This window comes from Phascolarctos cinereus, unplaced genomic scaffold (assembly GCF_003287225.1).
Source record: "Phascolarctos cinereus isolate Bilbo 61053 unplaced genomic scaffold, phaCin_HiC Scaffold_4;HRSCAF=312, whole genome shotgun sequence".
NCBI classification, from domain to species: domain Eukaryota; kingdom Metazoa; phylum Chordata; class Mammalia; order Diprotodontia; family Phascolarctidae; genus Phascolarctos; species Phascolarctos cinereus.
This window is the reverse complement of record NW_027555847.1, coordinates 297,889,535-297,916,631: the sequence shown is the minus strand read 5'-3', so window position 1 is coordinate 297,916,631 and position 27,097 is coordinate 297,889,535. Positions and strand designations below refer to the sequence as shown.

The 27,097-nt window shown below is 39.3% G+C and overlaps 2 long non-coding RNA genes across 2 annotated transcripts in view; one reads left to right on the top strand and one right to left on the bottom strand.

Annotated features, from left to right (window-relative positions):
• Window positions 1–8,197, bottom strand: part of LOC110223085 (uncharacterized) — a 44,677-nt gene extending 36,480 nt beyond the window's left edge. The window contains exon 1 of the long non-coding RNA XR_013486105.1: window positions 8,073–8,197. This is a non-coding gene — a long non-coding RNA (uncharacterized LOC110223085). The remainder of the gene's footprint in view (window positions 1–8,072) is intronic.
• Window positions 8,198–15,673: 7,476 nt separating this feature from the next.
• LOC144456899 (uncharacterized) lies at window positions 15,674–19,768 on the top strand. The gene is made up of 2 exons (XR_013486104.1): window positions 15,674–16,843; window positions 17,333–19,768. It is a non-coding gene; the product is annotated as an uncharacterized LOC144456899 (long non-coding RNA).
• Window positions 19,769–27,097: the final 7,329 nt, after the last annotated feature.

Below are 27,097 nucleotides of genomic sequence, written 5' to 3'. Positions count from 1 at the left end.
GGAAAAGAGTATTGAACTCCCTGTAACTGGAAGTCTTTAAGTAGAAAAGGGGTGACCACTTGTCTGGAAAAGGGATTCCTGTTTAGATATGGGTTGGACAGGGCCCTTTGGGCATCTCTAAACTCAACTTGGTTATATGTTTGGAACCCAATTCTTGAGTTGGGGCTGTCCATGAACACAGTCACATTATTTCTTCCCCAAACCAGAAAAATTAGATGAGAGGACTGGATTTATAGCAAGGAAGGAGTGTGGTAGATTAAGGGTTAGCTATGTATCTGGTAATAGAAACACCTGCAAATTTACTTGTTCATATGACATAGTAATGAGGCTACCCTGCTGATTCCCATTAGTCAACCGACCTCAGGAGGTGATTTGTTTGACTGAATTAGAGTTCAAAAGGGCATCCCCAATGCTTACTAATTAAGAGAGCAGGCTTGTAGTAGGAAAAGCTGCCAATTTCATAAAGCATCAAGTGGGCTTAGCGTATGGCCTGGAAAACTCTCATTTCTTTGATGGCAAGAAGGAGGAAATCCAAGTGCCAAGTGGAAATCTGGAAATTTTTGAGACATTGAAAATTTGGAAATTCACGTGGGGTGAGATAGCCTGAATAGTCAAGAGAAATAAAGACTGTCCAAAAAATAGTCTGTTACAAATATGAGAATCGACAAAACTTTTTAGGTTTGAACTGATCATTAGTGGTTGGATAGTTGGAGTGGATGACATGAGAAGATTGCCTTTTGGGACTCAAGGAGTCTACCAGAATGAGAATGACTTACATAAGCTAAAAGTAAATTCTTATGCAGCAAAGAAGTGGAGAACCTTGCTCATAGTTTAATTGGTGATTATGTATCTAGAGATGGAACTCCATTTCACACATTCTCCCTCCCCCCAAATGATTTTGGGAATTACTGATTTCTGGGGTGATTGGAAAAAAACAATCTTTTTATTAAGCTGTTTTTTTATTATGTTGGATGCTGAATTGCCTTAACCTTATGAGGAGAATTCTGAACTATTTCAATTCACTCATATTTTGTCTGTGTGCTAATCCATTTTTGACCCAAAGGTGTCATTGCCAAATAAATGAACTTATATGCCCTTCCAGAGAGTTCAGTGCAATGTTATTGGGTATTGCAAGTACAAATTCCAGTCCTTTAATGAAAGGGTGTTCTATTTCAGTGACTCAAATTTTCCATGAGTTGTGCCATTTTTTTCTCAGTGATTTTCTTAGAAATTTCTAGTTTACCCTATTGCAAAAGTCTATGTTCAGGTAAGCATTTGTACTTTGACTTTTTCCCTCTTGTCACCTTTCTGTAGGATAGGTATGAAAAAAAGGTTTTTTTAAAAAAAAAACATTTTCAATGTTGGATATTGGAAGGAGTATGGAAAAATTGGGACACTAATGCACTGTTGGTAGAGTTGTGAACTGATCCAACCATTCTGGAGAACAATTTGGAACTATGCCCAAAGGGCTATAATACTGTGCATACCCTTTGGTCCAGGAATACCACTACTAGATCTATATCTCAAAAACATCCAACAAAAGGGAGAAGGACCTATTTCCACAAAAATATTTATAGCAGCTCTTTTTGTGGTGGCTCGGAATTGGAAATCAAAGGGATGCCCATCAGTTGGGGAATGGGTAAACAAGCTGTGGTATATGACTGTAATGGAATGTTATTGTACTATAAGAAATGACAAGTATGATGATTTCAGAAAAGCCTGGAAAGACTTATTTGAACTGATGCATAATAAACAGAACCAAGAGAACACTGTATACAGTAACAGCAATATTGTTTGATGAAGAATTGTGAATGACCTGGCTATTCTCAGAAACACAATTATCCAAGACAATCCCAAAGCACTAACGATGAAGCATACTATCTGCCTCCAGAGAAAGAACTGATATTGATTAAATAACTGAAGCATTGCTATTTTCACTTCTTTCTTTCATTTTTTTCTTTTATTCTAGTTTTCTTATGCAAAATTACGAATATGGAAATATTTTACATTATTGCACACATATAACTTATATATTATTACTTACCATCTCAGGGAGGGGGGAGGAGAAGAAAGGAGGAAGAGATAGAATTTGGAACTCAAAACTTTAAATAAAAATGTTAAAAATTGAAAAAAATTTCAACTTAAAAAATAAAAAATTTTTACCTCTCTTCTGTCCCTATGACAGTTATCAAAGCAACAAATATTTGTTGAACACCTACAAGGTACTGTTTTTGGCAAAATAGCGTGAGCCTATGTGGCCACACGCCCAGGACCTCAAAAAAAATCCATGAATAAGCTAAAAAAAGCATTTACTAAATTATTTGTCTTGCTTTTAGCCTCCCTTGTTATATTCTTATAGGCAGTTCAAACTTGTAGGGAAGTTGCAATTTTTCTACAAGCAGCATTTTTTTTTAGACTAATGATCTGAAATTTGGAAGGCTATCTAGGCTAGAAGAAGTAAATTGGGAAAGGTGGTGGGACTTTAGAAAGTCCAAGGATGTTCCGGACTTTCTGGCGACCTCCCTACTTCATAGTATGAATGGTGATCAGCAGGTAGTTTGCCATTTACCAGAAACTGAGCACCATGAGTGTGCAGGATTTTATTTTTCAGATCACCAATGAGAATAGAAAAGAACTGAGCTCAAAGATCTCCACTATTCCTGAATAGGAATTACTTAATAATTAATTATACAAGGTTTGCTGGTTTGATTGAAGTGGAGGAGAAAGATGGATGACAGAAGAATATCTATTCTAGGAACAATGAAAAATATTCTGTACTGTTGTTTTGCCAGTTGATAGAACATCACTGTCTTCAAGGTGTCTCTGAAAAGCAGAATTATTCCTAGTTGACTCTATGATGATATGTATAGCTAGTGTGATTTTTATGACAGTGAAATCTTTTTCCAAATAAAGATGGGGCATTTTTTCTTCCTCTTCTTATCTTTTTTCTTTTGCAAGGAAGTTAGGGGTTAAGTGACTTGCCCAGTCACACAGCTAAGTAAGTATTATGTATCTGAGGCTGAATTTGAACTCAAGTCCTCCTGACTTCAGAGCCAGTGCTCTATCCATTGCACCACCTAGCTGCCCCAATGACGGTGAAATCTTAAACTGCTTTAAAGCCTCTCTGCTCTCAGACCACAAGACAGAAGACTGTCATTTACTCTAAAAAGGTTGTGTTAGCTAGCACTCAACTTAGGAGCCAGGAAATGACCCCATGGCCCCGAATGGGAAGTTTTCTCAAGGCTACAGAACCCAGTTGAGTAATTCAGAGATATCAACTGGAGAGACTTCTCATGGCCAAAAGACTTGAGATGCTCACAATGATGGGGGTGGAGTGAAGGGAATGTAGACTATGGGTGAATTCCTTTGTTCTTCACTGTGTGTTTTGGGTGGTGAATTAGGACTTTTCATTTTTTTTGAGAGATAAAGTACTTGAAAAATAGTTTAACTTAAAAAATTATCAGTTTAAAATGAATGAAGCTGAATTGACCTTTGAGGGTTTTTGTTTTCTTTGTCTTGGTGAGTAAGAGTAGCCTGGGTCTTTGATATAAACTTGTAATTAGAATGGTAGTAAATATAAAAAAAATTCAGGTCTCAGGGATTTCAAATGATTCCTTTTTTTAATAAATTGAATTTTATTTTTTTCACTTAACAAAAAAAATCTTTCCTCTCATAACTTTTGCCCTATTGGGAAAAAAAGAAAAACAAAACCCTTGCAGCAATTATGCTTAATCAAATGAAACGAATTCTCACATTATCTACATTAAAAAAAATCTCATATTGAGAATGATTTCCACATATTTGGACGAAATGACCTCTGGGATCTGGTGATCAGAGTCAAATACCTCACAACATAATTTGACATTTCCCCAGGGTAACTTTTTGCACTCTGGGCTAATAGTTCCAGCACCCCCCCCCCCATTCCTCTTCTGCTGGGGCTACATCATGAATGCACCCTGTGGTAACCTATTGCCATTGCCTTGGGATAATTCCTCAAAATAGACTTCCTGCTTTGAGCATTTATAATTGGAGGGGTTTTGTTTCTGTTCAGTAATTATATGCAACAGGATTTGGAGTTAGTAAAAACAACTTATACTAGGAGACTAATATCTAGTCATTGACCGATAAATTAGTCTGATGTTGTGGAATGTACAGCCTTTCATCCATCCCTGAATACCTTGGCCCAATATAATACATCTAAGAAAGATAGAATTATAATTTTATTTTTTGTTGCATTTTCATCCTCTTTTGCCTATGCTATTTTTATACCCTTACCTTGTACTTTCTGTTACTCAGTGCTTTGCAGAGTTCCTGTCAGGTGTATATGTTGGTGTGTTTGTGTGTATGTTATGGGGAGGTCTAATCTGTTTAAGGAAAGCTGCTATACTAAAATTCCTTCTCCAGCTGATTTTACAGATGAGGAAACTGAGGCAAACAGTGTTCAGTGACTTGCCCAGGGTCACATAACTAGTAAGTGTCTGATGCCAGATTTTAACTCAGGAAGATGAGTCTTCCTAACTCCAGGCTCAGAGCTCTGTGCACTATGGCGTCACCTAGTGCCCATCTACAGAAGGTTATTATTATATTAATAGATAAATGCATTGATGATCTTATCAAAGTATGCACTCTCTCCAGTGGCACAGATTGAGAGCTATCTTTACCATTTGACTCTTGCCTGTCTGTTCTTATAGTCCTCTATGGGGCATCTATCCAAAATGCTGGTGGCAGTCCTGTGACATTTAATACGTATCACTGCTTCGCTCAGGCTTCGTGCTATATCTTGCTACATGACTGGCAAACCTTCTGTTTGGATTGTCTATCTCTTTGGTGATATCTTTAAGATTCTCTTTGTCCCCAGTTTATCACTGGGCTCACCCCAGGCATCTCCCCAGGGCTCTTTGGACGACCCATAGTATTCCATGATTTGTAGCCATATAGAAGACCTAGAATAATTTTTCTTTTCTGCTCCACATTTGTGACTATATGAGCGTAGGGCACTCCTAGTATGGAAACTCCCTCCCCTGATACATATGGACAATCCTTTGTAATTTATAATCTCCGAGAATTATGGGGGAGCTGAGGAGTTAAGCAACTGCCCAGCCATATAGCCAATATGTCAGAGGTAGGTCTCCAACCAAGGTCTTTCTGATTCCTAGGCTCACTCTCTAGTCATTGTCCTATGCTGTCTCTCATCAGAAAAATACAAATGTTTAAAAAATGGGCTTTGTTTTAGTCAGAAGTTTGGGGATGTTGAAAGTTTTGCATAATTTCCTAAGTGGAATCCAAGCTGTTCTCTTCCTCCCATTCAGTTCTGGGTCTGGTTTGTCGTCTGTCTGCAGCATCAGATAGGCCCTATGTGACTACACAGTAGGATTTCTATCCAATCGGATAGCATTGTCTGGTTGTATGTGAATAGCTATTCATTAGTTACTTTTCTCTACACAGATAGTTTTGAGAAAAATCAGGCCACTCAGTACGCGCTCCCTCTCCTCCCCAATTCTATTCCACCAAATCCCTTTGCTGTCATCCCTCATCCTTTCCTTTTTTAAATCCAATCTCTGAAGAAGTGGTGCCTTTTTTTTTTTAACCAATTAACAGAAGGGAAACTATAGAGCCATACCAGGAGAAGAATATTGAGCAAGGATACCAGTTGTGAACTATTTGAGGTGATTCAGCTTAGCAAAACTCCCTTGCCTAAGTTCCCCATCGTGGTCCACCAGAATAGAATCAGAGTTTGGGGCTTCTCTTGGTTATTTTGTCGATAGATGCCCAGGAAGTGACATCAACAGTCTGAACATTTAGTTCCTTCAGTCAACACAGTCTCATATTTCCTTCCCTTTCCCCTTCAGGAGGGCCATATAACACCACTTTCCTCTACTCTCATATATGCCACCCATATAACAAGCAGTAATTTTATCAGTATAACTGATAAGAAAATTTTTTTAAAAATCTGAAAATATGTGCATTGCACAATCCTCACGGACCTCCTTCTGCTAAGGGGTGGGGTGGGAGTCTTTTCTTATAGCTCTTCCTTTGAGCCAGTCTTTTTTTTAAAATAATTTTGCAGTATTCACTTTTTATTGTTTTGTGGTTATTGTTCTTTTCATTTACATCATCATCATCGTATACATTGTTATTTTGGTACTACTTACTTCCTGCTGCATCAATTCTTGTGGATCTTTCCAAACTTCTTTGTCTTTATCACACTGATCATTTCTTACAGCACAGGAATATTCCTCTTCTCTTTCTTAATAACTTTTAATAACTTTTTTTTTTTTGGTGAGGCAATTGGGGTTAAGTGACTTGCCCAGGGTCACACAGCTAGTGAGCATTATGTGTCTGAGGGCAGATTTGAACTCAGGTCCTCCAGACTCCAGGGTTGGTGCTCTATCCACTGTGCCACCTAGCTGCCCCTTTTTAAAAATAATTTTTTCCCCCCTCTTCTCTTTCTTAAGTTCAAACCCTCCACTCATGCCCTTAATTCCATTTTCTCTCATTTCTTCTAGAAGATTGTCCCTTTGATGATGCCCACCCCTTTCCACCTCTGTAATTTCTAACCTTTTTTATCCACAGACTTTTTCCTGCTGCTTAGAGATAGGCTCAGATATTCTCTGTCCTTAAAAAAGGCCCAATCTTGACATCCCCTCAAGCTCCTGCCCTACATTTCATGGCTCAGCTCCTTTAAGGGGCAGTCTATACTCATTGCTTCCATTTCTTCACTTCCTATTTACTTCTAAACCTCTTATAATTTGGTTTTCTGCTTCACCTCTTACCCCAAACCACCCTTTCCAAGGTTAGTAATGCTATTTTAGTTGAAAATTCCAATGGCTTTTTCTCGAGTTTCCATCCTTTTAATTATTTATTGTTGGAGGCAATCAGGATTAAGTGACTTGCCTAGGGTCACACAGTATCTGAGGCTGGATTTGAACTCAGGTCCTCCTGACTCCAGGGCTGTTGATCTAGTCACTAGGCCACCTAGCTATCCCTAGTCTCCATTATTTTCAACCTCGTTACAACTTTTGACAGTGTTGAACACCCCTCTCTTCCTTCTGGATATTCTCTTTTCCTCAATCAAACAATTATTTAAGTGCTTACTATGTGCCAGGCACTGTGCTAACTCCGGGGGAATAAAAGGAAAATAAAAGGAGTCTATGATCTCAAAGAGCTTATGTTCCATTGATAAGGACAACATGTAGATGTAGAAGTCGATGTATTTTCATGACACAGCTTTCTTCTGGTTCTACTCAGTTTCCTTTGCCGGATTGTCTTTTGTTGTTGTTGTTCAGTCATTTCAGTTGTATCTGACTCTTTGTGACCTGGTACTGGAGTGGTTTTCCGTTTCCTTCTTCATTCATGCTGAAGCAAACAGGGTTAAGTGACTTGCCCAGGGTCACACAGCTAGTAAGTGTCTGAGATCACATCTGAACTCAGGTCTTCCTGACTCCAGGTCCAGCACTCTATCCACTGCGCCACCTAGCTGCTGGATCGTCTATATGTGGGCATGTGTCAGTATTCTATGCTGGGGTCCCTTCTGTTTCTCTCTGTATTCTTGCTCAACCTCATCAGTTGCTAGGAGTTTAATTATCTCTGTGCAGACAACCCCCAAATCTGTACATACCCAACCCTCTATCTCAAGCTTCTGTTGTACATCACCAGCTGCCTGCAGGACACTTGGATATCTAGCAGGCATCTCAAATTCAACATGCCCAAAACATGACAAATTATCTTTTGCTCTAAACTCACTTATCCTCCTACCTTCCATCTTTATGCTGACAGTACCACCATAGACACCCAGTTTCCCAGATTCTTCCCTCTTCTTTACACTCTCTGATCAGCTGCCAAACTTTCGTTTTTGTTTCTAAATTCTATTTCCTCAACATTTTTGTGTCTGTCCTTTATTTTTCTTTTCTCTCACATGACTTACAACCTGACTCAAGGCTTTATTTAAATACATTTAAAAATAAATTCAAATCTTTTAAATCTTCGTGCTTTTCAATCCATCTTCCACACAGGTGGAATCATCTGCCTTAAAATCATCTCCCTTAAAGCATAGGTCTCTTTAGGTCACTTACCTGCTCAGGAATTTTCAGTGGCTTCCCATTGCTTCTAGAATAAAATATAAACTCTTCAGCTTGACATCCAAAAATAGTGTGTTGCCTAAATTTTGGCAGATCTTTACCCATTTTTATCTGTTGATTGTCTTTTTTTTTTCTCAGTGTAAACAAAGTGGAAACCTATTTAATCAACTTTGAGGACAGAGTTCAAACCCCTGTACAAAAAGCACCAAACTTGTCTTTGGGGAAATGATGAAATGTAAATAAAAGCCAACTTGGCAGGGGAGGAGTAAAAGCTTTTCAATTGGTTGGTGGAGGAGGTGGAATGTTTCCAGGTCTTTCCGAGGGAGGGGGGGCTGCGATATTGGGGGTGTAGGAATTGGGGGGATGTACTACTCCTGAATTTGGGTAATGTAAACCTGGGGCCTTGGGGGTAAACCCCTGGAGCCTGAAGATGAACTCCTCAAGCTTGGGGGTGAACCCCAAGTGCTTGGAGGTATACCCCAGGAGCCTGAAGATGAACCCCAGGTGCTAGAGGTGTTGATTATTTTATTCCAAGATTATCTTCAATTGTTCTTAAGGTGATTTGGCTTAATTGAGTCTAACACTAAGCTTCTATACAGTCACTATTTCCTCTGCCTCTTGTCACTATTTTCAACTCAAGACAAGACACCTTTATCAAACACCTACCCTGTGTAAGACACCATGTTCTGTGCTGGAGATACAAAACCAAGAGATGATATTATACATACATTGTTCCCCATACTTATTATTTCCTCAGGAATTTGAAATTTAGCTATCATGGCACGTATAGATTTGTTTAGAAATACTTTTAGATTTTATAGTGTTCCAAAAGTGGCACAGTTGATAGAGCGCTGGGCCTGGAGTCAGGAAGACCTGAGTTCAATCTGGCCTCAGACACTAGTTGTTAACTCTGGGCAAGTCACTTCACCCTGTTTGCCTCAGTTTCCTTAGATGTCAAATGAACTGAGAGAAAAAATGGCAAATCCCTCCATTATCTTTGCCAAGAAAACCTCAAATGGGGTCACAGAGTCAGGCATGACTAAAGAAGACGAAGTTTAAAAACTACTGTCATGTATATCTTCTCTTTCATCTGTAAAATGACTTTATGGGGTAGGCCTAATTATCCTCATTTTACAGGTGAGGAAACTGAGAGGCAGAGGATTGAAGTGATTTACCCAAGGTCCTATAATTAGTAGGTGTCAGAGGGGGTATCAGAATACAGGAATCCTGGATTAGTATTGCCATGTATGCCTCCTGCCTCTTTTTAAAAACTGTAATAGAGAACAGTTAGCAAAATTATGAACTATCTTTCTGTTTATACCCCAAATTCACCAATTCATAGGATCACAAATGTAGAGCTGGAAGAGATCTTAGAAGTTACCCAGTCTAATCTCCTAGTTTACAGATGAGAAAACTGAGGTCTAGAGAGGTGAGGTGATTAGTAGCAGAGTCAGATTTCAAATTTAGTTTGAATGAATGAACAAACAAGTTTTTTTTTTTTTTAAGGTTAGGCAATGGGGTTAAGTGACTTGCCCAGGGTCACACAGCTAGTAACAAGTATTTATTAAGTACCTACTTTCTGCCAGGCACCGGGCAGACACATACAAAAGTGAGACTGTTCCTGCCTTCAAGAAGGAGCAAGGGCCAGAGAAGGGAGCTTCAGACTGGGGGTTAGGAGCCATTTGAAGTAGCAATGACTTGATTACTGTTCCCAAAGTGAGAGCAACAGGTGGCAAGTATATACATATGGGGCAGCAAGGCGAGTCAGACTGCAAGATGTTGGTTAGGCCCCGGTTTCCTGGTAGGTGCCTGAACATGGTCTGAGGCCAGCTTTTGGTGCAGTTCATTACATACGAGGTTAGCTCTTCAGCAGGGCAGTGTCAAACCCTAGTTTATTGACTACCCAAGGGTAGAGAGTTCAGTCTCGGGGGTTAGGTTCTAGATCTGAATGATCATTATATATACACACACATGCGTGCACACATATGTGTCATGAATCATATATTTATACATGTACATGTACATATAGCCTAGTGCAGATGTACTTGGGATTCCTTACAATCAACCATATGTGAAAGACTTTCCTTTGGAAGTATTGCTATAGTTCAGTTTATAACCTGTTGCTTTTGACTATAGATGTGATCCTACTTAAAATAACAAATTTGAATGTATAGACCCATTTGGGGGTATGTCCTGGATCAGATTAGAATAGGGCCTGAAATAGAAAGCATTCTTCTTGTAATGTAGCTACCATTCTTTTTCTATGCTTTGGCTTTTTCCTATGTTGTATCATAGAATTATAGCATTTTAGATATAGGAATGACCTTAGAAATCAGCAAGCTGGAATCTTCACAGACTACTGCATCCCATGTTGTTCTATAATGTTATACAACAATAACTAATATTTTGGTCTTAAAAGTCATGGGCTTTTGCTTCAGTGGGAAGCCTGGGATCATTAAAAGAACCTTGATTTTTTTTTGCAGGCAATCCAGGTAGCTCTCTTCCTCCTCCTTGCCTCTGGACCTGATTTGTCCATGTGTACCTTCTGATACAGATATAGACCTCCTGACAGACATCCAAATTGTGCATCCAAATGCATGTCTTAATCTGGGCAACAGACTTTCTTCATCTAATTGATTTTTCTTGGGTGGGTGATCAGGTCAAACTCTTTTGGATTTTTTAGATGTCTTATTGGAGGCTCTGAAGTGTCTTAAGTGGGGGAACCTGTAGCCTCAAAGCCACATGTGGTCCTCTAGGTCCACAAGTGTAGCCCTTGGACTGAATCCAAACTTAATAAAAGGATTTGTTCATAAAACTTGGACTCAGTCTAAAGGCTGCACCCAAGGACTTAGAAGGCCACATGTGGCCTCAAGACTCTTAAGAGTTGATGCAACCAGTGTAATGTCATTTACAAACAAGAACATGAGTAGGACCTGACCTTCCACAGGGACTCCTCTTTCACTCGGATTCTATGCTGTACCTCCATCATCTCAGTGGTGAATACCTTTGGTCATCATATATATGGGGCTATGAGTGATTTGACTGTGGGACCTGAGACCATTATGGTAGTTGTTGGGCTCTAGTGGTACCACTGATTGGGTTAACATTCTGTTCAGGGTATTACAACTGCTTCAAAGAGTCAAATAAACAGCACAGCAAAGGGTTGTAGGCTGGCCTCCTCAAAATCATAATGATGATCAGCTTATTGCCTTGGCATGCCGCATGAAATCCTTTTTGCTTTCTGAGTTTGCCTCATTACTCAAGGAGAGTATCTGAACAAAGACTTTTCCTTTTGACAGCCCAGGAAACCAAAAAATGGTCTCCTATTTCTTTGAAAGAAATAAGGAAATTTGGAAGATGGGTATGTTTGGAAGATAAAAAGCTCTGTTTTGGATATGTTGAGTTTCAGGGGTCTCTGAGAGACATTGAGCTTGAAATTCTAGTAGTCAGTTGGTGATGAGGGACTGAAGCACTAGGAGAACCTGGAATTGGACATGTAAGTCACTGATTCATCTGTATAGAGATGATAATTGACCCATGGAAGCAGATGGATTGCCAAGTGAAAGGGTCTAGATACAGAGGAGAGCCTTAGGGGACACCTACATTTAGGAGGTATGATAAGGATGATGAGTCAGCAAATGACATTGGGAAGAAGCAGTCAGGTGGAAGTAGAACCAGCAGAGAGTAGTGTCTTGAGAATGTAGAGGATAGAGAGTCTAAAGAAAGAACAGTTGGTCAACAAGATCAAAAGGAGAAGATAGGTCAAGAAGGATAAAGGCCAAGAAAAACACATCAGATTTGTCAATTAAGAGATCATTGGTGGAGTTCCAGATCAAATGACTCACAAAACAGAGGACTAGGCATTTTCTCCAGTCCTTATGACCTTTCAGACCTCTCCGAAATAGGAATTATGCACAAGAGTTAAAGCTGTGTCAGCAGTCTCCACTGAGAAACCAAGAACGTTAATGAGAAAACAACTTAATGAACTAATAAGAAAAAAGACTAATCCCTAACTCATTAATTTTTTTTCAATATTTATTTTAAAATTTGATACTCATTCTGAGTTTCAAGCTCTCTCCCTCCTTTCCCTGTCCCCATTGAGAAGACAAGCAATTTGATATAGGTTATACATATGTAGTCAAGCAAAACCTATTTCCATATTAGTCGTGTTGTAAAACAGCAGCAACAACAAACCCTCCAAAATCCCAAAACAGAGAAAGTGAAAAGAAGTATTTTTTGATCAGTATTTAGACTCCATCAGTTCTTTCTCTGGGATGGATAGCACTTTTTGTAATAAGTCCTTCAGGGCTGTCTTGCATCATAGTATTACTGAGAATAGCTAAATAATTCATAGTTGATCATCTTACAATATTGCTGTTACTGTGTACAGTATTCTCCTGGTTCTGCTCATTTCACTTTGCATCAGCCCATGCAAGTCTTTTCAGGATTTTTTTTTTCAGAACTGAGAACATCCTGCTCATCATTTCTTATAGTACAATAGTATCCATCATAATCATATGCCACAGGTCGTTCAACCATTCCCTGATTGATGGGCATTCCCTCAATTTCCAATTCTTTGCTTCCAGAAAAGAGCTGCTATAAATATTTTTGTACATACAGGTCTTTTTTAAAAAAAATCTCTTTTGGGATATAGATCTAGTAGTGGTATTGCTATGTCAAAGGGTATGCGTGGTTTCACAGGCCTTTGAATCCCTAACTTCTAATGTGGTTGCTCAGCACCCCCTCATCATCTGCCGCCATAGTCTGGTTAGGCTGTATATACAACCCCAGAGTTTGTAACTGAGTTCAGCTCTGCTCTTATGCCACAGAAATTGAGAAGTTCTGTCTGGATCTACAGCAGTAATGGGCTGTATTGCAAGAGTGCTCAACCAAAGGACTGAAGAAGAGAGAATTGAGTCAGAGCATCAATGTATGTACAGGGCTCTATACCAGGCTTCATTGAAAAGGGACTGGCATCCAACGTAGGTCAGTTCTGTCTCTCTCATAAGTTTTTTTGGGCAGGAATAAAAACCAGTGAAAAATTAACTCCCCAGTGTAGGAGGAGCTTTGAGGGGTAGTTCTTGGGGAAGTCATCATCAAAGGGGAAGAGTCAGAAAGTAAATGACAAATATATAACTATTAGAAAGGGGATGGCAAGCCTAAGAACTCATTTATTTAGTGGCTTATGATATGGAATTGCCTATAAAATCAGTTTAAAATGGAAAGATCTTTCATTTTTGTGTCCTATTACAGTAATTCGATATTTTAGCATTAATTTACTAATAGATATAGCATTAAAATTACAAAATGACTATGATTCATTTCCCTGATTATGGAAATTGATTATGAAAGGAAAAAGGAGGGACGTGGTTATGAGAATATCAAGGACATTGTATATCTTCATGTATCTTCAAGGGAATGGACTGACCTAACATAAACCATCACAGGGGAAAGGCTTTCTTAACTCTGGAATCAAAAGCTGTTTGATTCCATGTAAGAATCACAACAACACATACAGAAAAGGTCCACATTATTTGTAGGATGTAGTGGCCAGGCTTAGAATTTTCCAGATGGGAAAATTTCCTGTTCAGAAAGGAAATAGCACAATGGGGAACCTGAATCAAATGTCTACACTAGGTTGTTTTTTTCAACCTTGCCAGGCACAATCATCCACCCATAGCAGTTCTAAGACTGCACTCCCCTTAGACAGCACATAGCATTCCATTTGGATGGTGGACTTATTGGTTTCATGGCAATTCAGACAATATTACCTGAAATCAAAACTCAAAATAATATCAGATTATAATCCCAAGAGATTTTACATCAAATAACAATTTCACTAATTGCAGCTTAGGGCTATGATATTACTTTTCTAATGTTGCAATAACAGTTAACAATGAGCATATATTAGGACATCTTATTCATTAAGATAATCACATTCTGGAGTTTCACACTGAAATGGAAATTGGAAATTCCCCTTTAAAACCTGTACATATCTCATTCCTTTCTAATTCTGACCTAACACTTCAACAATCCTTCCCAACTTGCCCTCTACCAACCATATAACCTAAGTAATAAAGTATTCTTCTCTCTTTCCCTCTCCCATCCACGCACTGCTTTGAAGCTGCTGTTACCTGGGGAGGGAGAGGGGGAGAATGAAGGCAGCTTTTCAGAGTCCTGCTGCAGCCTTTGGCTGTCTGGCTGCAAACAACCCAAAAGGGAGGGAAATGATGTACTGGTCGTATCCCCCCATTATCCCTGCTGGCAACCGGCCCATCCGTCGCACCCCAAACGAGAACCCCCAACACCCCCAATCCTCACTAGGTCCTGTACACTGTGACCAGGTTTTTGCGAGCGAGGAAAACCGAGGGTCCTCCCAACCGGGGACCTCTACCGGAGCCCGGGGCTCAACATTTCTCTTAAAGAAAGGCATTTATACAGCGAATCCTGTTCGTGACGCCAATTTTGTATTAGTAGGATTTAGTGAGGTTCGGATTCGCTCCTATAAATGACACTCTCCAATGCACCAGAAAATAATAGGAAATAAATAATTTATTTAGAAGAAGCAAAGCACAGGTAGTTTGAATTTGCATAGAAAGCATAAATAATAAGAACAATCAATAATATAGCACCGATCAAGAGAGTCGGTAATGGAAGAGAATACATCACCAATTCAAGGGAACCTCCAAAGTCAATCAACGGCTGGGAGCCCCGTTGCAGCCAGTACAAACTTGAATTGTGTAAAGATTTTCCCGGGCGAAGCGTCCTTCCCGCGGGTGAGGCTCAGCGGGCTTACAGGACGCAGTGTTTTTATATTGTTCTAAACAAAGAAGGCTTGGGGCCAAGAAGCCCCTTTTGATGCATACGCTATTCATGGTTTGTCCAATGCACATCTGACCTTAGCCACGCTCCCATCCGCCTGAGGCTTGGTATTTTGTTTTTTAATAACATCACGTCTCACAAGGAGAGGAGCCAACCCTCCATGTCAACGTGACCTAGGAATGGCTAGTTCCTGGAATGCTAGGCCAAGAACACTCAGGAGATATGGAACGGTCATGACCGAGATTTGAACTGAACCTATTTATTTGAGTGATCTTATTGTTCCGGATGTTGTAGACGGGGAAGCTCGGCCGATAGATAGGAGAAAAGCCGAAAAGGAGGGAGCTAACCCGCCCCGGGTGACTGAAATCACGGAAGATTACTCCCAAAGAGAAAGTACTGATTTGCTTAGTAGGTTTTCACAGAGATCAGGAGAGCCTGCAATCTCCTGGCTTGTAAGATTAAGTGATGGGGGAGCTGGAGGAGTGTGGCTCGACCCCAAGGATTGTCTAAAATTTTTGAGTTTAACCTCTATATTTTAATACAGGCAGAGAATAAAGAGGTGGTAGAGAAAAGATTAACTCAACTAATAGAACATATGAAGGAGAAGGGATGGGAGATTAATCCTGATAAAATTCAAGGTCCAGCTCAAAGTGTGAAGTTTTTAGGAATAATTTGGAATAAGGGTCATAGAGAAATCCTCCCCAAGGCCAAGCAAAAAATATTAGATTTTTCACCTCCTAGGGACAAAAGAGAAGCTCAAAAGTTCGTTGGGTTGTTTGGTTTCTGGAGAATCACATTCCTCATTTAGGTCAGATTTTGAAGCCATTGTATAAAGTTACCCGGAAAAAGTATGCATTTGAATGGGGGGAAACAGAATCGAAAGCCTTTGAGGAAGCCAAAATAGCTATTCAAACTGCCCTGGATCTTTGGCCTGTACAGCCAGGGCCGATGGAATTGCAAGTTACAGTTTTGCATGGATATGCTGATTGGAGTTTATGGCAAAAACAACAGGGCAGGAATGTTCCTTTAGGATTTTGGTCGCGGAAACTGCCACCTGCTGGCCAAAATTATACTCCTTTTGAACAACAATTATTGGCTGCATATTGGGCCCTGGTAGAGACAGAACATTTAACTTTAAACCATGAAGTTGTATTGAGGCCAGCCATACCCATTATGAGTTGGATTATGGGGACCCCCGCCTCACATAAAATAGGACATGCCCAAGAATCATCAATTATTAAATGGAAATGGTATTTGCAAAATAGAGTCAAGACAGGCAGATCGGGTATTTCCACCTTGCATGAAAAGGTATTAGAATTACCAAAACATTCAAATGATATTGATATACCACCAAAGTCTTATGATCAATCACCTGTTTCTTGGAATAATGGATATGATTCTCTAACCCCCGAGCAGAAGAAGCATGCTTGGTTTACTGATGGCTCGGCTAAATATATAGGATCTAAGCGATGTTGGAAAGCTGTAGCCTATAACCTTCATGCAATACTATTTTGGAAAGCTCTGGTGAAGGCCAGAGTAGCCAATGGGCCGAATTAGTGGCTGTCTATCAAGTAATTCAAAAGGAACAAGGTGGCCAATGTCATATATATATATACTGATTCCTGGGCCGTAGCCAATGGCCTAGCAGTTTGGATGCCAATTTGGAAGAAACACGAATGGAAAATTAGAGACAAAGATGTGTGGGGAAAAGAATTATGGGAACAAATATGGGAATGGTGTCAATGTACTAATGTATCTGTATTTCATGTAGATGCCCATGTGAATCAAGATTCTGTGGAACGTGAGTATAATGCCCGTGCTGATGAATTATCCAAACTTCAAGGAAAAGCTTTAAAGGTCACCCCCAGAGAGGAAAATGAAACACAATTAGGAAAATGGGTCCATATCACCGCAGGACATCTTGGCGCTCTTGCATCTTACAGGTGGGCATTAGACAGAGGGATTAACATACCTCTGGATCTATTTAAGCAAATAGTACAAAACTGCATACAATGTCAATTATTTGCTCATCGGCCTGTGCCGAAGAAAATCACTGGAGAATTGGCTAGAGGGTCTTTACCTGCTCAAATTTGGCAAATAGACTATATTGGACCATTACCTGTTAGTCAGGGGTGTCAATATGCCTGCACTTGTGTGGACACCTACTCTGGGTATTAGTTGCCTGCCCCTATAAACGGCTACCCAGAAAAACACTTGTAAAACCCTAGATATTATTTCTCTTTATTATGGGACCCCCCTACAAATACAGAGTGATAATGGTACTAAAGTTTGGATAAAGAAGCATCAATCTGATAGACCAAGGCCAGCTGAGCTCATAGCACAAGGAAACACTAATACTGCCATAGTAGTATACCCTGGTGATGATAAATGGTATCATGTCCCACTAACCCAAATGTTTTTACGATATTAAGTGTTTTACAGTGTTTGCCTGCTATACGCTAACTATGGCATGAACTCCAGGTATTCCAGTGGGAATCCTCAGCAAGGACCGCGTACTGATTCCATCTACGCTGGTGAAAACAACACCCACATCATGAATTGGTCATACCCATTCAACGTAGAAGTTTGGGACGCCCCTTTATTTCCCCTAATGAGAATCAATTTAACTAGTTTTAATCTAACTGTAACTGCAGCAAACGGTACCAATATATCCTGTACCCTTACAAGTTGGCCACCTAGTCCATATTTTCCTAAAAGGTTAAGATCTGTAACATATAATTGGACACAAGTAAACTCCACCTACACTGTCTCACTATCACAAGCGGACGACAGAAAATATTTTTATTGTCGTAACACCTCCAATGGGCTGTATGAAGAATATCTAAACCAATTAGTATGGGTTGTACCTGTGACTCCGAAACCTCCTGGAATAATTCGTGTCCCCGCTCATGTACTAACACCTCTATCTTGCAACACAAAATAGTGTTTCATTATAATGTAACTTTTCCCTCTTTAGAAAGTTGTGTCAGGAAAAAAAGAGCTTGGTATGATACATTACTTGGTGGTGCAGGAACTGGTTTGGGTATAGTTAATTCTATAGACCTTGAGACCTTGGCTAGCAGACTGCGCAGTGCTGGACAAGATGTTTCTCAAGCTTTGACTGTGAATGCCCAATGGTTACCCACAACGATCCTGCCACACCAAAATACATTACAATATCAAGGCCAATTTTTACAAGTCTTTAATAATAGCATCCTCGTTAATTTACACCTTATGAAAAACATTGTGTTTTATTTAATTGGACTAAATGTTCCTTGCAAAACTTATATACCCTCATACAGAAGGAAAATGCCCAAAGATTACTACAGGAAGGTAACTCTCACATATGGAACGATATACTTGACTTGTCAGATGTATGGAAAAAGCAAAAACCTGAGAATGCTAGATGCACTCCACTTTGGTGCGCTGGAACTATTATACTCTACCAAGTTAAAACTTGGACTGTTATGTGTCAATTTCATGTAATACCTTTTGTCTTACATAAATACTTTGCTTTACCTCATATCTATGGAAACTATATAGATTGGTATAATGTAACTCATACTCTGTCTGATTGTGTTGTAACTAATGGAGGGATTGTTTGTGGGATGATGACTCGGCAGATGGAACCCTGCCTTCTCTCACATTCATCCAATTTGTGTGATCTAACTTTATACCCAGTGAGTAACTTTTCTATGATATATGAAGTATCTACTCAATATGTTTGTATAGCCTCTAATAATCACTCTGACCTTCTATCTGTAGATATTACTACTGTCCATTTTCTGGTTGCTTATCCAATGTATCTTTCCTACGCTGGCAAGGAAATGATTTTTACTTTCCACCAGACACTAACCTAGTTAAAAATTTTGCTTGGGTACCCCAATCTTTGCCTCTACCTCATGTGTCTCTATCTCTATATCCCCTTATGAACATCTTGAATCAGTCGACTGAAATCAAAAAGTTATTAGAGTCCAACCAACGCGCGTTAAATGAACATCGAATACAGACTCTTATAGCTGCAGGAAGACTAGTCGAAGCTTCTCATTTAGTGATCTCAGATACTAATCATCATTGGTATGATTTTCTTTTTAAATCTCCTACTGCTACTATGTATTTTAATTCCTTAGCTACCCCCATACTACTACTTGCTTTGTTCTTTTTATGTCTTTGTATATGCAATTGTTGTATGTATACCAAAATACGCACTATATACACTCATGTCACACCTTTGCCCCTCACCTATTATTCTCATGATCTTAAGGCCAAGTGAAATGGAAATTGGAAATTCCCCTTTAAATTAATAAGATCACTCAAATAAATAGGTTCAGTTCAAATCTCGGTCATGACCGTTCCATATCTCCTGAGTGTTCTTGGCCTAGCATTCCAGGAACTAGCCATTCCTAGGTCACGTTGACATGGAGGGTTGGCTCCTCTCCTTGTGAGACGTGATGTTATTAAAAAACAAAATACCAAGCCTCAGGCGGATGGGAGCGTGGCTAAGGTCAGATGTGCATTGGACAAACCATGAATAGCGCAAGCATCAAAAAGGGCTTCTTGGCCCCAAGCCTTCTTTGTTTAGAACAATATAAAAACACTGCGTCCTGTAAGCCCGCTGAGCCTCACCCGCGGGAAGGACGCTTCGCCCGGGAAAATCTTTACACAATTCAAGTTTGTACTGGCTGCAACGGGGCTCCCAGCCGTTGATTGACTTTGGAGGTTCCCTTGAATTGGTGATGTATTCTCTTCCATTACCGACTCTCTTGATCGGTGCTATATTATTGATTGTTCTTATTATTTATGCTTTCTATGCAAATTCAAACTACCTGTGCTTTGCTTCTTCTAAATAAATTATTTATTTCCTATTATTTTCTGGTGCATTGGAGAGTGTCATTTATAGGAGCGAATCCGAACCTCACTAAATCCTACTAATACACACACCTACAAAGAATATGTGAAAGTTGATTCAAAAATGCTGACACCAGTTAAGATTCCAATCTGTACTGCCTATTAAGCCTAAGGCAAAAATGAAATTTTTGAATCTAAGGTCTATTGTTACTAAGTTGTCTCAAAGATGTCACTTCAATACATGTTATTTATTAACAGGTACAATTTCATGATTTTTCATGAGTGGTAGTCAAATAATCTATTAGATAAAACTCACTCTTTACTATAGACAAATTTGTAAGTTTCTCCACTTTGACTGGGAGTGGTCCTAATTTCTCAGACCTCAGTACTTCAGAATTTTACAACATGCTGTCAGCAGGGCTAAGATCTTTTGACTCTGCCTGAATGGAAAGTCCTAAAACTTCAGAGTTAAGGACAGTTTAAGAGGTCTTTGCTACTTCCTTCCCCCACCAAATAGTAAATTATTGTTATTATCCACTTTAAAGCAAAATATATCCAATTAAATACTTAGCAGTTTTTCAAACATTTTGACCACATTCTTTAATAGCTCAATTCACAATCTAACAGTATCCAGATTACTTTTTAAACAACATTTCTGTTACACTTCTTTCCCAGATTTTACAAGAAAAAATTTAGAAACATTTTAGAAATTAGAAAAATTTTAGAAACACAATAACAACATATGTCATATATTTATTTATTTATATATTTAAAATGTGAAACAAAACTTAATACCGGTCAGATGAAATCAATTCAGTTGAATGCATTTCCCAGTTATCTTACCAAAAAAAATTCATTTGATCACTTTTGTCACTCTATACCAATTGCATTGAAAAACAATATAGAGTACTTACATTCACTGACAATTATATAGTGTTCACCATGTGCCAGGCAATGGCAAACCACTGCAATATGTTTCCAAGAAAACCCCAAATGGGGTCACAAAGAGTCAAACATGATTGAAATGATTGAACAACAACAAAAATATCTCATTACTTTATACTTTTTCTTCTGAATAGTTTTAAATTGCTAAAATAATTTTTGTCACAATTCTTAGGCAAACGCTCATGATACTTGTTTTTTTCTTTACTGAATTAAATAGTTTGAGAACACCACCTGATTTAGCGGGTCTTTTATTAAAAGCCAGTCCACCATTCCAAGGAAGATGGAACAAAATATACATTCTTAACTGTGTCTAAAGCAGCATGGTAAAATTAATTGTACAATAAATTGATGGAAGGTTGCCACACTCCCTTTTTTTGAGATTTTTACACCTGCCTCATCTTCTGTTACTTACAAGGATTTTGTTGTACATAGTTAACTATAGCAAGCCACACTCATTTAGTAATCTGGGTAAACAATTGAGCACTCCAGAAATTATAAGGATTTGGAAAACCCTCATCGTTGCTGTGGGAACTTTGAGAGATGGTAAGGAATTCAGAAAACATGATAATATTTTGAAGTACAGTAATTAATATTTTAGTCTACCCTGACCAGTCTGAAATTCCTTAGAGACATTATACCCCAATTTCAAATCCAATTAAAATCATGTCTATTACTAAATTAAGCCACGGATACTCAAATCTAAATGTAAAATGATATATTCTCCTGATGCCAATTAATTAACCAAACATGCAAAAATATATGAAAAAATTATTAATGCAACAGTTTTGATGTTTTTCCTCAAAGGTCTTCGAGATGCTCTGACAGTAGGAGAAGGACAGCAAATCAAATACATTTTTTGCTTCACTAGAAAAGATTTTGCCATGTGTAAAGGTCTCAAGCATTGTGAAAAATGATCTTTTGCAAGCATATGGTGTTATAATTAGGTGTCATTGTGTGTAGAGGGTTTGAATAGGTTTAGCACCATAAAGAACTGTACTAACTAAACAGGGCTGACAATGGGGTGCTGTGGTGTATTTCTTCCCTGGATCAGGGCTTCTCTGTGTTATCATTGCTTTTAAAGAAGAAAACAAATCTCCTGCACTTGAAGATGAAAGGGCTCTCCTCTCATCTACTGTAGCTATGCCTGATAGAATCCCAGGACTGTTCTTCTTTTCCATTCAGTGTGCATGAGACTACTTAACTTATGTTTCCAGTCTCTAGCATGAAGGCGTTTTGGGCATTTTTCCAGTATCTTTGATGGCTGTATAATGTCCCACAGCAGGAGCTGTGCTTTTATCTACAGCTCAGTCACTTTTCTCCATGCTGCCCTATGGGATTACCTTCTGCCACTGGCAACAGGCCTTGAATTTCTTTTCCTTCCACAAAAGGATTTGTTTTAAGATGCTATTGCATGTTATGCTGTAATTAATTGCAAATCTTAGGAAATGGGGATAAGTATGAAGCTAGATATATCGATAAAGATGATCCTTTGAGTCTACGAAGAGAAGACTTTGGTTCTCATGGTGTGAAGAGTACACATTTCACATCAGTTTGTATTAAAATTCTCACAGCACAATTCCATGGATTCCTGTTGAGGGCCTTGAATGTCAGGCTCAGGAGTTTAATTTCTTATCCTGTAGTCAGTGGGGAGCCATCGAAGATATTTGAGCATGAGCATGACATCATCCGACTTGTTTGTTTGGAAGATTATTTGGACAGTGGTGTGAAGCAAGGATTAGAAGAGGAGGGAATGAAGGCATGAAGACCAATTATTAGAATAATTGAAGCAAGAATGAGGGCCTGAACTTGGGGAATGGCAATGAGGATAGAAAAGAGCATATGGATATGAGATATTAAGATAGAATTGGCAGGATGGAATATGGGGGGGCATGGGATAGGGAAGAATCAATGATTGCTGTTTGGTACAGTCAAAAGAACACTCAATTTGGAGTCAGATGACCTTGGTTCAGATCCTGGCCATAAAGTCTATTTTTTTTGGCTAGGCAATGGATTTAAGTGACTTGCCCAGGGTCACACAGCTAGTAAGTGTCAAGTATTTGGTCAGAGGCCAGATTTGAACTCAGGTCCTCCTGACTCCAGGGCCGTTGTTCTACCCACTGCACCACCTAGCTGACCTCCCCCCTTCCCAAAGTCTATTTCTCACATGTCCTCTGTCAAGGTTCTAACTATTTGGGGATTGTACTCCATGCTCCCTAAGGTTCCTTTCAGCACCCTACCTAAGTCTGGATGATTCTAAGGTTATAGAGGACTAGAACAAAAGTTGGGAGGAGGGAAGCAGAAGTTCCATTTTGGACGTGATCAATTTGAAGCGTCAGTGGAACATCCAGCCAGGGGTGGGGAACCTTCGGTCTTATGCACATGGGGCCTGCTAGATCCTTAAGTGTGGCCTTTTGACTAAATAAAAATTTAAATAAAGTTTAATTTAATTTAAATTAATTTAATAAATAATATTATATAATATATATGTGTATATGTATATACATATATATGTATACATATATATATAAAATATAAGTGCTCAAAAGGCACTTAAGGACCTAGAAGGCCCCATGTGGTCTTAAGGTTGCAGATTTCCCACCCATCCAGAGATTTTGGTCAAGCAGTTGTGCAACCTGGGGAATTTTCTGCCATTTAAATCTCCCACACACCTGGATGGAACTGATTTTGGGACTTTTCTCTACAAAGAGACTGCCCTGGGGTTGTTTTATTTCATTTTGTTATAGAGAATATCATAATGGAGACAGCTGTGATTTATGGCCTTTTGGGATTTCTAAGCAGTGTCAATCAACACTTATTAAGTGCTTACTGTGTGCCAGACATTGTGCTAAGCACTGGGGACACAAAGAGAAGTGAAAGACAATTTCTAGATACTATCAGTGAAGCTGGAGGAGGGAATGGATGCAGGATGGCGGCAGCTGACCAGCTGGGGATAGAGGGGAGAGAAACTGAGAACTTGAAACCTCCCAAATGTTGGGGAGGTGGAGCCAAGATAATTGTAGCAGTTACTATTTTTGTTATTAATCAATCATCCCTTAAACTTTAAACCCTGGACACAGTATCATGAGCTTGGAGGAGAAGCCATTTTTGCTACAAATGAAGGGCAAAAATGTCTGGTCACAATTAGGGAAACTACTCAGGTTTTAAATGTTTTCTAGTAGCTTTTTAACTTAGGTACAGTAAACAAACAAACAAAGAAACAAACTGGTTTAAGATGCAGTTTAGAGAATGATTTATTTATCTTCTTTTTTTTTTGTCTTTTTGGCTAGGCAATTGGGGTTAAGTGACTTGCCCGGGGTCACACAGCTAGTAAGTGTCAAGTATCTGAGACTGGGTTTGATGATTTATTTACCTATTATATTTTTACTCAATGCTCATACTACATAAACATGGCTCTGAAGCCAGAGGATCTGGATTTAAATCCCAACTCTAACACTTGCCATATGTGTGACCTCGGAGAAGTCATTTAATTTTCCTGGGCCTCAGTTCCCTTGTCTGTAAAATGAGAGGCGTGGAATAAATGGCCTCTATACAGTTCAAATTCAACATGTCCACAACAGAACTCATTATTTTTCCCCCTAAACCCACCCCTACAATAAATCTTCCCATTCTTCCACTTCCATTCATCCAGGTAACATCCTCAGTGTTATCCATGACTCCTCATGCTACCTCATTCCACACAAGCAATCATTAGTCTCCTCTTCCTCCTCCTCCTCTTCCTTTTCCTTCTTCTTCTGATGAGGCAATTGGGGTTAAGTGACTTGCCCAGGGTCACACAGCTAGTAAGTTTCAAGTGTCTGAGGCCAGATTTGAACTCAGGACCTCCTGACTCCAAGGCCAGCGCTCTATCTACTGCACCACATAGATGCCCCTAGTCTCTTTCTTTCTATTCACAGTTATCACCCCAATTCAGATATCCATTACCTCTTTGCTGGACTGGTCTACCTCCTTCAAGTCTATAATGACTCCAACCTGTCCTCTGCATAGAAACAAAGTGATTGTCCTAGGATATAGGTTCGACCTCTCTGTCCTCTCTTCCCAACCCCACTTAATAAACTTGTTCAGTAATTTCAGTCATGTCCGACTCTTCGTGACCCCATTTGGGGTTTTCTTGGCAAAGACACTGGAGGGAGTGGTTTGCCATTTTCTTCTCCAGATCATTTCATAGAAGAGGAAACTGAGACAAAGAGGGTGAAGTGACTTGCCCTGGGTCACACAGCTAATAAGTGTCTGAGGCTGGATTTGAACTCAGGTCTTCCTGACTCTAGTTTCAGCACTGTATCTGCTACACCACATATCTGTCCAATCTGAGACACGGTGGAAAGAAAAGAGTCAGCAGACATGTCAGAAGACCAGATTTGAGCTCAGAAAGATGAGTCGATTCTAAAGCAGAGATTTGGAACAAAGGATTGAAGGTGAAGCAATGGCTCTTATGTTTTCACCCAAATGGTTTTTGTTTTTGATTTTCCTCCCCCCTACCCTTCCACTTCATTTGCTGGAGAGACCAAAGGATCTTTTTCAGTGTTTGTCTTAGCATCCCAGTGCCTTGTACAGTGCCTGGTACATAGTGGGTACTTAATAAATTCTTACTGATTGATTGATACTTTCTAGCTTGTCAGTATTATTTTTTAAAAAAATTAGCAAGCATTTATTTTCTTTCTCTCACCACCCTCATGGCGGGGAAGAAAAAGGTTAACTGGTGGGGAAATTCCTCTCCTATTTCCTATACGCTAGTAAACTTTATTAAGTCTTTTGAAAAATAAATTTAATTTGATTTTTTATCACCATGGTTTCTCCTAGAATCTCTCCTTCTTCCCCTCCCAGAGAACCATTCCATATAATAACAGCATAACATATGTGAAGACATATGACATTCCAGAAAGAATCCCACTCCTTCATTCTAAGAACAGTAGGAAGGCCCATTTGGTTGGAAGTTCCAAAGACAAATTAAATACCTATAGTGTCTACTTTGCTGGCTGACTGTATTTGTTCCAAAAAACCTCAGCCTTTGGAGGCAGAGTCTCCTTCTGGTGAGAAAACCCCTTATGTACCTAAGGCCTTGAGGCCTGACAAATTATTCTTAAGATGAGAAATCATTTTCCCTAGTCTGTCATTAGATGTGTGAAAAGCTTAAATTTTCATTATTTAAAGAGCCAGGGCTGCAAGCTAAAAGAGAGCTGGTACACCCATTCTTCTTATGGGAAAGAGAATGTCAACTGAGACTTTTACCTAAGACTGAAAAATTCCACAGCTACATGCTTGGCAATACCTAGTAGGGACCATTAGACCACAGCCTGGAAGCAACCATGAGACCGCCAGAGCACCATCATCTTTTTCCCTAAACCCTCCCCTCTTCCTGATTTCCCTACTACTGTGAAGGGCAACCCCATCCTCACAGTAGCACAGGCTCACAACCTACAGGTCATCTTTGACTTCTCAATCTCTTTCATTCCCCATAGATAATCTGCTGCCAAGTCCTCTCAGTTCTACCTTCAGCACATCTTTTGCACACATGGTTCTTTCTGTCCTCTGACACTGCCACCACCCTGGTGTTGACCCTTCCCACTTCACACCTGCACTATGAAAGTAGGCTTCTGGTTGGTTTCTCTGCCTCAAGTCTCTCCCCATGCCTGTCCACTTAGCTATCAATGTAATGTTCCTAAAGTACAAGTTTGACCATAACATATCCTTTTCCTCTCCATTTAATCAATACCAGTCACTTCTTATTCTGGTATCAATTATAAAAATCCTCTGTTCGGTTTTTAAAACTTTTCATAATCTGGCTCCTTCCTACGTTTCTAGTGTCTTTACACTATAATCACCTCGAGGTGCTCTGTGATCCACCTGATGTTGGCCTACTTCCTGTTCCTCAGAGAAGGTATTCCAGCTCCAGAATCTGTGCATTTTCACTGACTGACTCTTATACCTGGAATTTCTTTTCTTCTTATATTCACCTCCTGGCTTTCTTTAAGTCTCAGCTCAAAATCTCATTTTCTGCAAGAAGTCTTTTCCAGTTCTCATTAATGCTAGTACCTTCTCTCTGAGATTATTTTTGATTTACCATGTCTATCTCTGTATCTATCTCTGTATCTATCTCTATATCTATCTATCTATCTATCTATCTATCTATCTATCTATCTATCTATCTATCTATCTATCATCTCAATATCTATCTATCTATCTATCTATCTATCTATCTATCTATCTATCTATCTAATCTATCTTGTTTGTGCACAGATGATTGCATGTTGTCTCTCTCATTAGATTATAAGATCGTTGAAGACAGGAACTGTTTCTACCTTCCTTTGTATTTCCGGCCCTTAGCTCGGTGCCTGGCACATAGTAGGTGCTTAATAAATGCCTGTTGATTTGATTTGCTCACGTAC